This window comes from Mesoplodon mirus, assembly GCF_964341445.2.
Source record: "Mesoplodon mirus genome assembly, chromosome: 5".
Lineage (NCBI taxonomy): Eukaryota > Metazoa > Chordata > Mammalia > Artiodactyla > Ziphiidae > Mesoplodon > Mesoplodon mirus.
In genome coordinates, this window is record NC_138980.1 from 147243184 (window position 1) to 147256385 (window position 13202).

The window sequence follows — 13202 nt, forward strand, 5'->3', positions numbered from 1 at the left end:
GACAAACCTCAGAATGGGAGAAAATATTTGCAAATGAAGCAGCCGACAAAGGATTAATCTCCAAAATTTACAAGCAGCTCATGCAGCTCAATAACAAAAAAACAAACAACCCAATCCAAAAATGGGCAGAAGACCTAAATAGACATTTCTCCAAAGAAGATATACAGATTGCCAACAAACACATGAAAGAATGCTCAACATCACTAATCATTAGAAAAATGCAAATCAAAACTACAGTGAGATATCATCTAACACTGGTCAGAATGGCCATCATCAAAAAATCTAGAAACATTAAATGCTGGAGAGGGTGTGGAGAAAAGGGAACCCTCTTGCACTGCTGGTGGGAATGTGAATTGGTACAGCCACTATGGAGAACAGTATGGAGGTTCCTTAAAAAACTACAAATAGAACTACCATATGACCCAGCAATCCCACTACTGGGCATATACCCTGAGAAGACCATAATTCAAAAAGAATCATGTACCAAAATGTTCATTGCAGCTCTATTTACAATAGCCAGGAGATAGAAGCAACCTAAGTGTCCATCAACAGATGAATGGATAAAGAAGATGTGGCACATATATACAATGGAATATTACTCAGCCATAAAAAGAAATGAAACTGAGTTATTTGTAGTGAGGTGGATGTACCTAGAGTCTGTCATACAGAGGGAAGTAAGTCAGAAAGAGAAAGACAAATACCGTATGCTAACACATATATATGGAATCTAAGAATAAAAAATGTCATGAAGAACCTAGGGGTAAGACGGGAATAAAGACACAGACCTACTAGAGAATGGACTTGAGGATATGGGGAGGGGGAAGGGTAAGCTGTGACAAAGTGAGAGAGTTGCATGGACATATATACACTACCAAACGTAAAATAGATTGTTAGTGGGAAGCAGCCACATGGCACAGGGAGATCAGCTCGGTGGTTTGTGACCACCTAGAGGGGTGGGATAGGGAGGGTTGGAGGGAGGGAGACACAAGAGGGAAGAGATATGGGAACATATGTATATGTATAACTGATTCACTTTGTTATAAAGCAGAAACTAACACACCATTGTAAAGCAATTATACTCCAATAAAGATGTTAAAATAAAAAAACAATGGAAAGATATATGTATTTGTATTTTATTGAATCTTTCTATCCAGAGAAACAAACCATCAGTCTATTTATTCATGTCTTCTTTCATTTTCTTCAGTGAATTTTGTCTGTATAATTCTGTACAATTCTGCATAATATGTCAATATAATTTTTTGATAAGTTTGTGTTTTCTAGGAACATAACCACATAATCTGAAAACAATAAAATCATCACTTAAAAAAAAGAATCAGAGAAATGCAACATATCAATGATAGAAATACAAAGCTGTACAAAAAATAACGGAAAATTAGAGGTTCTTTAACTGTCTAATCATAGAGGAATAATGGAATGAATTATGGGATATCAAACCAATGAAATATTCTGCAGATATTCATAACTGTATCTCTGAGGAATTTATAATAATACAGGAAAATATGATGTGTACTGGTAAAAAGAAAACTAAATAGAATTTGATATTGCTTATATACACCTATGAAAATCCCTAAAGGTGAACATAGATAAAACATTAGAAGAAAATATACTAAAGGTTAAAAGACACGACCTTTGAATGATAATATTTAAAGTGAGTTTTTTTCTCTTATTTTTCCTTTTTGTATTTTCTAAATTTTCTCTAATAAGAAAGGAAAACATTTTTTAAATAAGAAACTGTACAGTTTTTTTCTCCTTTCAGTTGGATCGCCCCAGTATGGCTTTATTACTTTGTAACAGTGACATTTCTGATATGGGAAATAACCTCACAAAATGGGAAAGCAAATTCAAAAATCAATGTTCATTTCTTTTAAATTATGTGTGGTTTTGAGTTCTTCATTCTTCACCAATAATCTAAAGGTAACACACAAAAAAGGTAAAATTTTGAAATCCTGTCATTTTTTATTTAAATCCAACATGGTGGATAGCATGTGTGTAGCATGAAGTGTTACTTTGAAATTATTTTTTTTCCAAAGTGACAAACTACCAAATGAAAAAGAAGACATGTTTGTGAAAAAAGTAATTTGCAATATTGTTAGATGGAAATATAACAGGTTTAGCTAAGCAAGGACTAAACAAGGGATCATTTATATATTTAATGAATCACATAGGGAATAAGTTAATTATAGAACTGTAATTTGGTGTATTTGATAAATTTCACTGGTATTAAAAAAAGCATTATCATAGCACAGTTATTGCTTTTTGAAATTTATTATTTCTTTAATAATCACTATGTGAGAAACTACCCTTTAAAATACGTCCTAGGGTCTTCTTCCATGTAGAACATATGATACCTAATATCATGTGAGCTCTTAATTTAACCATCTGAGAAATAATATAGTATAATTACCTACCATTTTTAATCTATCTTAGCCATTTCCAATACTCATGACCATAACTTACAACTAAAAAAAAATAACAATAATAAAAGGACTGACAAACCATATATCAATTCTTAATAGCATACAAAGATTTTCTGGGATAACAAAGATTCGAGTGAACGTTCCAAATAGTTTACTCAGTTGATGGCCTATTCCAAAGTACGAGACAAATTCAATGAAAATCGTTATTTCATACGGGAAAGCTAGAGTAGCACTTTCAGAATAAAGCAAATTTCCCATGAACTGAATGTGGCACATCTTGGCCTATTTTGTGATAGAGATTGCCAAAAGAGGAGGAAATGTATATCTTATTCTTATTTGAGGACCTAGAGTTTATATTTATTTAAGTATATATTTGATTTATTTAAAGTAATAGATCTAAAATAAGGAGTGTGCTGCAAAATACATAGTATGTAGCCTAGGACAATTCATTTTTTGATACTCTTGATGACATCTCAAAGCAAAATATTATTTATTATAATTATTTTTGGAGAGAATACTAGTTAGTACATAATTCAATTTCTTATAATGACCTAAAGTCGCATTTTCTAATCAAAGTTTCGATTCTCCTCCTCCATGTCCTAGATTTTCTGGTCAAATGCAGTCTCAGAAATATATACAAACTTAATCAGAAAAACACTGATGCACTCCAAGGGAAAATACACTGTTGTGTGTGTGTATGTTGGGGTGTGGATCAGGGTAGGGGGACAGAAAGAAAAATGGGAGAGAAAACTAGATATCTAGATAGATTTAAACTATATGAAAAATACATACAGAAAAATTAAAGACTGCACATTATATTTCAATAATCCTTGAAAATGTTTTAGCAATATCTGGGTCAGAGTAATCAGCTAAATTCTGTATGGTGAGGCTTGCTTTTATGGTTAAGAGCTTCACAATCTAGGAATCTTCATGTTGAACATAAATAACCATTTTTCATTTTGAGTATAGAAACTGAAGGAGATTGAGCTCATGGATTTCTAACTACAAGATGGGATCCAGAAGTTGTTTTACCACACACGCAGATTCTCAACATACCTTATTTTCAGATGACTTGCTTCTTACCCTCAAAGAGGAATACAGAAAATAAAATCAGTTATTGAAATAGTTTTTTTGAACTAATGTGATAACACATACAGAGCTAGACCTAAACATCTTACCAACTGGCATATATTAGGTATTCCAAAATGCCAATTCTGTGTCCATCAGGACAACTCAGATGCCTTTAGAATGAGAAATTGAGATACTGCATAAGGAAAAGTTAGAAAGTAATGAAGTGACAATAAATTCATGAAGTGACAACTGTCATAGTTGGCTCTGTAGTAAAACTGAGTCTCTCCAACTAAGGATCATCCCACATTCTCTTGGGGGTTTATGAGTTCTCTGAGAATTTTAAAATTTTACTTTTTCATTTAAAGGTGAGCCTTAAAACTAATTTTGACAAGATTACAGGTTAACCACTCTTTTTCAGTGATAATTACCATGTGAGAGACATTTTAAAAGTATAAGCCTTTAGTTTTCCAAGTCAGTGTTTCTCAAACTGGTGAACCTTGGAATTTTCAGGGACTAATAAGAAAATGTCTAATTAGTCACATGAGGCCCGTGAGTCCCAAATTTTTCTGATCATCTGAGGCATTAAATATGTCTTTCCCAGCTCCTCCCTTAGAGAGTCAGCAGTCTCAGTAGGGACTGTGGAATGTAAAATGATAGGATTACCTGAGGTAATTTTTACCACCAGGCAAGTTTGGCATGTACTGCCTTAAAGGAAATTGGCTCTCAAGTATAAAGCTCAGAGGACTCCATGTTCTTCCCAAAGGTCAGAGGCAAGAAGAGAGATTTGTTTGGCTCCAAAGCCCCTAATATTTTACTACATCAGATAGAACTCCATTACCACCCACTTCCAAATTCCATCCAGCGCCATAACCAACTAATCAAATTCAGTTCAGTGTACCATGCAGCTTGGTACTGGTTATTTACATTATTCTGAAATCAACACTCTTGTATGTGGAATTACAATTTGCAATTCTGTTCGCGTTATCCTGACTTTTCTTCAATAGAACTGTCTTGGCTCTGCATATAAGAAGGAGTTGAAGACGCAGTTAGGAAACTGAACTATTTGAAGTTTAGACACTTCTGGAAATTTATGCAGACAACAGAAAGCATATATGAATTTGATAGTGCTTTGAAAAAGAATCAGAGGACTTCCTGCTCTGATGTGAAGGCAGGCCCATTAGCATGAATCAAAACAAAGGAATAACTTCCTCTTTTTTTTGATGCTAATTCACTCTGGAGTCATCCTTCTGAGTCTCCGCTTAAGGCTTTTAAAAGACTGGGGGAAAATATGTCACAAAATGGATCCATTTTAAATATTACAGGGACTTGCGGGCTTATTCGTTGTTGGCACTTGCATGTCCTCAATCAACAGTCTAAAGGCCAACAGAGCTCACTAATCCCCACTGACTACTTTTAAACAGATTGCAGATTTCAGTATCCAATGGAAATGTAAAGGCAATAGCATGGAAAGATTGCAAAGCAACTCTTCTAGTGTCTGGACAAGTCAAAGAATAAAGAAGCTCCCCACCTACTTCTTTATATTCACTCAGACAGTGAAGGAAAGTGTACTGACCACTTCTGTCTTCTGGCTCTTTCCCAGCTGGGCAATCTTATCTCGCTGCAATTTCCCTTTAGCCTACACTGCTCCAGATACACAGTCACCTTTTTGTTTCTCAAGGCTGAATCCTTCTCATCCTTAAAGATTCCAGGCCCCTTAGAGAGGCCTTCTCTAATAACTCTATATAAAATATCCACTTCTGTCTACTTTCTACCATATCACACCACTTTTTTTTGCATAGAACAGGAACTTTAGCTGTCTTGTTTACATTTGTATACCCAGTACATGTACCAGTCCCTGGATCACAGAAAGTCTTAAATACCTTCACTTCCTTTAAAGTGAAGGAATGAATAAGGGAATGAATTAGTAAATATCCTGTATCTAGTATTCACCTAAACAGTAGAGATGCAAAGTTGAATCAGACGTGGTAAACTCACGGGACTTACCGAGCCAGAAGAATGTTAGACAAGTTTAATATCCAAGGTTTGTGTTTTAGAAAGATCACTGTGGATGGGTAAAGTATGAAAATGGATTGGAAAAGAGCTGGACTGAATGTAGGCTAAGTATTTTGGAGACTATCACAGTAAAGCAAACAAAAAATTATGAGGCTCCAAAGTAAGGTGGTGATATAAGGAAAGAAAAAGAAACTGATCCTAAAGATGTTAAGGAGGGTGAATTAACTGTCTGTAAGAAATGAGGAAGATGTGGAGTTTTGATCTTAGATTACAGTCTTAGGTAGCTACATAAACAAAGGTGACTTTCACTGAAATAAGGATATAGTAAAAGGACCATGTTGTTGTGAAAATGTATAAGAAGGAGAGAAAATATTATGTGTTAAGATTCTAACATATTGAGTTTGAACTGTCCAGTATGTGTGTTCTTTCCACACCACCAAGCAAGTAACTCGGTTCTCTGTGGACACCAACCAGTCATTTCACAAATTTAGCTCAATTCTGACACTATCTATCTGGAGTTAAACATCAAATCCCACAGGTTAAGGGCTCAGTCCCACAAGACTGCCCCTCTCCCCCGCTCCCAATTCAGCACCAATCCCAAATCCAGGTTGTCACCTGTGCTTCTAATTCACAGGCTATAGATCAGAGGTTCCAACACCTGCCTCCTGGGGTTCCATTAATTTACTACAGCAGCTCACAGAATTCAGAGAGACATTTACTTAATAAATCACCAGTTCATTATAAAGGATACAGATGAACAGCCAGATGGAAGAGATGTATAGGGTTGGGTCTAGGGAAAGGGGTGGGGAGCTTCCATGCTCTCCCAGTGTACCACTCTCTCCAGATCTCCATGTGTTCACCAGTCTGGAAACTCTCTGAAGCTCATCCTTTTGGGCTTTTCTTGGAGGCTTCATTTCTTAGGCATGACTGATTAAATCATTGGCCATTAGTGATTGGACTCAATCTCCAGCCCCTCTCTCCTCCCCAGATGTGGGGCTGGGGTAGGAGTAGGCGGGAGTACTGAAAGTTCCAACCCTCTAATCACATGGTTGGCTCCACTTGCAACCAGCCCTCAGCCTTAGGTTACCTAGGGGCTTTTCAAAAGTCACTTCATGAGCATAACAGAAGACACCCATTGCTCTCATCACTTAGGAAATCCCAAGGACTCAGGATTTCTGTGCCACGAATAGGGACAAAGACCAAATATATATTTCTCTTTATAAACCACACTATAGCAGCTGTCTGTTGGATCCAGAACTTGAGATGTTCAGGGGGCATTTAAATATATGTATCTGAATATTCTGGACAGAGATATAGGTTGGAAGTTTAAATGGGGCATCTTTGGTATATACAGAGATTGTACTAAAAACCATAGAAAGAAAGGAAATAAACCAAAGAGCTTTAATAGAAATAAAAGACACGAAGGTCAAGGACAAAATCTGAAGGTGTACATGCAAATAGGCACTCACAGAAACACATGCAACCTCATGCATCAAGGGGTGGCTGGCTTAGCATTCATGAAAGGGATAAAAATTTCCACTGCACCTGGCTAAAACGATTGCCCATAACAGCATAATTATAAAGTAGAACAGTCCCCTTGGGAAGGCCATGTGCTGAATGAAAGACTTGGAATAAAGCCAGAAACTACTATCTTCCTAATATACTAGGTACCAATGTATCATAGCCTTTTGTAACTGTTACCCTTTAAGGAAAAACAAAAACAAAAAACACCTGACATTTACCAAAAATGTAAAATTCTTTCCTTAGAGAAGTCTGAATTGTTGACATAATTTTGTGAGCCAAAAATACAGAAAATAAGATGATACAAGTTTTAATTCAGTCTGCTAATATGTATCTCATCCTCCTCCTCCCAAAGGAGTCCGCTCTTTCTATAAATGCATACACCTGAGCTATAAAACTTATAAGGCTAACATGTTTACCGAGTATGTGCAAATTTAAAAGTCCCGTAATTAAAGCATCATAGTTTTTAATATCCACTAAAGGCTTTTGTCTCACCCCACCACCCTGCTCTATTCTAAATCATCACATGAGGGATATGGATATTCCTACTGATGGTTTGAAATGAAATCTGGAATTACTTCTTAAAAGGGAATTGGTGAATGAGAGCAAAAATTAAAATTTTTAATTAAAAAATTTAAAAGCAGCAGGTTGTTTTACTGCATAGAAAACTACACATTTAATGACGTTTTACTTCAGTGAATGTGCCTTAATAGACTTTTGAACCTCTGTACAACTTAGCTTGTATACTCTCCTTCTTTCTTCCATCTGTCTTTTCTAATCAAATAACCAAGTCAGTTAACGAACACCTAACTAACGCTGTGTTAGACTGTGAGAGTCTAGCAATGCTCCTGCTTTTATATGGCTCACTGTCAAGTTTATACAGTACCGCTCCAGCTGGATTTCCGTGCTACTTCAGTCCCTTCTGACTTACTTTGACAGATCCTTGATTAGGGCTCTCACCTAGTCTACTTCTACCAAAACAGCCCTATCCTAATCCAGGACACTAAACCACCTGCCCTAACCACCCTCAAAAGCAGGCAAACCTACATGTCTACTGGCCTGTTCTGGTTCTAGAACTAGCTCTGCTTAGCATTTAGCTCCTTCTTCACCATTTGAGTTTTTCTCCATTAATTCTGGCTCCAGTGAGGAAAAAGTCTTTCTAGAGAAAGTAGCATTTGAGCTGGAACTCGAAAGAAAAAAAAGTATATGGATTCATTTCCAGCTGAGAAAAGAGAATGAAGAAAGGTATGGAAGTCTGTTCTGATGAGGCAGAGCAGAATTACATAGATAATTTTTAAATACTAACAAGGTCTGGGGCCCCAAAAGGAATGGGATACAATAAAGACAGTATAAATACAGTGAGAGCATGGATTTTTGTAGGCTTTATTGTAATGGGAGAAACAATATCTCCATTTTTGAGCAATATTTGCTTGGAAGCATGCACTGCACTTATAACCTACCACGTCATTTAAACCCACATAGACACAATGAAGTGAATGTTATAATTAGCACCATTTTACAGAGAAGGAAACTATCACTTAGAGAGGTGGAATTTGAATCCAGCTCTTTCTTACCCCGGAGCACTTGCTTTTACATTAAATTGCTTGGACAAGTCATGACACCTTCTGGCACCTTGAGAATCTCAGTCCTATTTCTCACATTGCTTCCTCAGGAAAATAGGTTATAACTTCTAAAAAATTAACTTTCAAATGAACTTCTAGAACACAATCTATTTATAACTAGATGGAATTGTTTATGTGGTTTAAAATGCCCTCTCTACTCATGTAAGATGATGTTTCCTACAGAAATAGCAAACTCACTAGATACGTGAAGACTTGAGGGAGAATATATGTCCTTATATAACATATTTTCTAATTCTAACCTGTTTTGTATCTTTTTTTTTCTGTTCCACTAATTCATATTTATCTAAGATATATCTTAACAGTCAATGCCTCTAAAATAAAGTATACAAAAAGAGGACAGTAAAAGATAGCTACACTGTATGAACTTACCATTCACACCCAAGTTTGGATTCTGAATTTTTAATAAACTTTTACTTTCAAAGCCTTTGCCATTAAAACCTTTGCTTTACAAACTTTTTTCCACTTGTTATGCAGGAATGAATTAATCCCTCCCATCTAAAGACCACCCCTCCCCCCAACACACACACACAAAATCACATTTCTAGTGTTTCCATTGATCAGTCAGAATTTACCCATCCAACAAATATTAAGATCCACCTATGTGCTCGACACTGGGTCAACTGCTGGGGTCCAGGGCTGGGTCCAGGAGGCAAGATGTATGTAATCCACACACATTTCAATAGATTCACATGCTGTCTTTAAATTAAGGTAGTCCTCTGAACAAGACAATTGCCTTTTAAGGCACAGACCTTCCTGGGATACAGCTACACTACTTAGACTGTGAAAGACTTCATGTTTCTCCTGTTTTCCTATGGGTGCTTTACAGTTATTGATTTAAATACACACCCCAACACAGTAAATGTTAGTATGTATATTTAAATGCTGGTAATGAGAATTAAAAATTGTGAACACCAACTACTTCAAGAAAAATAATAACATTGCCAGGGATGTTGTCCAAAGAATTAGTCAAGCATAAGTCTACAACCTTTAAAGGGAAAAATACATACATCCAATATTGTCCCCTAAATTATTATCAGTATAACACCTTGTTTTTAATTATCTACAATTCATATAAGAGCTTTACTGAAATTTTAATTGCAGGATTTTTTTAATATATACTTGCTATTTTATAGCACTGGACATAAGTACTAAATTTTGAGATCTGTACATTAATAAAATCAGAGGGATTCTGATTGTTTCATTCAAAACACTCCTAATTTTGTGAAATTTTCCACCAGATCAAGAGTCCTTACTGCAGCCATGAAGGGAAAAGAGTAATTGACCTCAATACTGTTAAGTAAAAAATGTTTGACATTTATATCCAGAATATTTCAAATTGCGTTTATTGATACCTGACAGAGCTTTTATTATTGATAACATAAATATAAACATAATTCTAATTTAAATTTGGAACTCCCAGTGATTTCAATATTAATGTGACATCTCTCCTTGTTGATTTATTGTAGAAGGACTTCACTCAAGTTAACTCAAAGGACCTAAGCTTTTGCTACATCTGGAAATCCTGTTGAAAAATATGGCAGAACTGCACTTGCTGCACATCGAGGAAAAATAAGAGTAAGTTACAGGTGTCCAGACTGAGAAGTATCATGGTTAAGAATTGGGAAACTAGAATAAGACTACCTGGGGTCAAATATTGCCATTAGCATTTACTGGCTCTGTGACCATGGACCCCATCTTCCAAGTAAGAGTGATAAGATAAAAAGACATAACTCACCAAAGGCACTTAGGCACGTGCCAGGCAAAAATAAGAGTTCAGTATAAACAACCTATCACAAAATAAACTGACATTGCTGGGAACATGCTAAGCACCTTATATGGATTGTTTCATTTAATCCTCACAACACCACCAAAAAGTATGTGCTATTATTATCCTCATTTTATATGTAGCTCATATTATGTTAAAGAAAGAGAGAAAGAGAAGGGTGGGGGGAGAAAGGAAGGAAGATTAAACTTCTTAAAATGAAAAGATTAGATTAACAGATAACTTGTTTATGGATGGTGTTTAACAATTCTGGATGTTATAAATTTATAACTAATTAGCTGAATATTTATAAGCAACTACATTTAACTACAGACATTTAGCTATTACTCAGTGCCTAATTATAAAGTCTACTTATTACTTGGGATTTTTATTGCTTCTCTTTTCCATCCATTTCATGGCGTATATAGTTGTTGTCAGGAAAACAAAGCTAAGTCAGACTTTAGATCAATTACACATACTTAGTTGGTATCTCTTACGTGCATAGCACTGTGAATATCCCTGTTTGGGGAGGAGGGGAGAAGTGAACCAGGGAATGATATTGTTAGGGATTAGGGAGAGACTGAACAAACAAAACCTGGTGGGGGAAATTAAAGACACCCATCATTATGAATAATCAAGATAGGTTTTTAAAAACTTAGTTAAAGCTTCAAAGCAAAAGAAAAATTCCATTTAAATAACCATTCGCAGATTAAATACATTTGTTCTATTAACATTTCCTTGGGCATTTTTCTTCCCTAGCACTCATCTGACCTCCTTAAAATTTGTCTGCATCTTTTGTTTCTCAAAATTCCTCCTCAGGCAAAGTTCCTGTGCTACATCTCCAAAGACAAATAGAGGTGAAGAATGTTTCATGGTAAAATAATAATTTCCCCAGCATTATTAGTTCATCTCTGCTCACACTGGCTGTACTTAACATTGTAGATTGCTTTGTCACCTGCATGCACTTGATTTATCAATATAGATGTAGAAAATAATTTGTATATTTACATAGTGTATACTTCATTCTTTTGTCATTCCAATGGACCTCGTTTTGTGTCCTCCTCATAAAGCTGACTTTATATGTTTTATTAAAGTATATCTGGGTTTCATTGTAAGGTTTAAGAAAAATCAGTAGCCTTAGAACTGGAAATATCTAGGTTTGCACCCTAGGGTTCCCCTCCCTAACTATGTGGCCTTAAGCAAATCATTTAACCATCTTAGATTCAGTTTCCTCTTTTCTAAAATTACAATAATTATCCTTGCCATAATTATCCCATAAAATGTCTGGAAAACCCAGATGTAATATACGTGAATTAAAAACAAATTTGGTATTACTAGAGTATCTCTGGTCCTGATGTAGTTTATTTTGTCTCTGACTTTAGTCCTAGAAATAAAAGATCGTTTCAAATAATTAAACAAAATGTGTTGCTGGTCATACTGTTGATAGAAGTCTCAGATGTTTGAACACTTATCCCACTAAATGCTTAGCAATGACCCTGACAACTGGGAGAGAAGTCTTCAGTAAAATAAGTACCATCATACTCTTATTTATTCCTTCTTCTCTTGATTGGGTTGAACCATAATCTTAAAGGCATACTTACCTTATTTGCAAAGGCACAGAGCGCCCACTGGTGCCAGCTCACTTTACCAGTGTTTGGACAAATGCACCCAGAGATTCAGACCACCCTCCAACCCCCTCTCCAGTCCATCCTCCAGGACCACTTCTCTGTAGGATCTTAGCTTCCAAGATCAGCTAATGTTATTTTCTGTGGTTAAATCCTCATGGCCAACCAACCATGAGCTGTCAGATCTGCCAGAATTATTCCACCAAAGTGAAAACCACCATCAACTATCTGGTCCACCTGCAAATGCAGGCATCCTACACCTACCTCTCTGTGTTTCCATTTCCACCATGAAGATGTGGTCCTGGAGGGTGTAAACCACCTCTGGGCAACCACGTGATCAACCTCCAGAGGCCTGACAGCCCCAGAACGGACTGGGCAAAAGGCTCACCTTCAAGCCCGACAAGGAGCCTTCCAAGCCCAGCGGCCTTCCTCATTCCAGAGTCCCCTCTCAGGTGTGGACTAAATGGAAACAATAAACAATAAACTTTCCTTTTACATAAAAAAACCCCACCCTTTGGAGGTGATTCATTTAGTTATTCATTCATTTATTTTTATCTCTCCAGTGGGAAGAATTTATTCCAACTTAAAAAATTGTACAAGGCTTCCCACAATTCGTTGGATTGAATTCTTCATTGCTTCCAGGATGAATTCCAAACTCCTTGCAGTGGCATTTAGAGAATTCATCACTTTTCCCAAAATATATTTCCAATCTTTATTTCTCATTTTTCTAAACTCTTATGCCACAACAATATCAAGCCACTGGATTTTCTGCAAACACAATATATATTTCAATCCCTTTCTCATTTCATCATGCAATTCCTCTACCTAGGGATGTCCTTCCTTCGCTTCTCCATCTGCTGCTTTCTTACCCCACTTCTAAGACATAATTCTCAAATACTTTCTTCATGGGGAATCCTCTCCTAGACGGCCCACCTTAACCCATCCTCCAGATTGACCCTGAGGAAGGTCAATGGCTGTTTATCAAGCACTTTATGGAAGAGATTTCTGCACTGGGCTAAAAATTGAACTAGATAATTTCAAAAGTCCTGTGTGATAACTCAATAAAATGCTTCCAAGCTTGGGAGGAGCAAATTGTCAGCATACAACTGACTTTTATACTGATACAAAG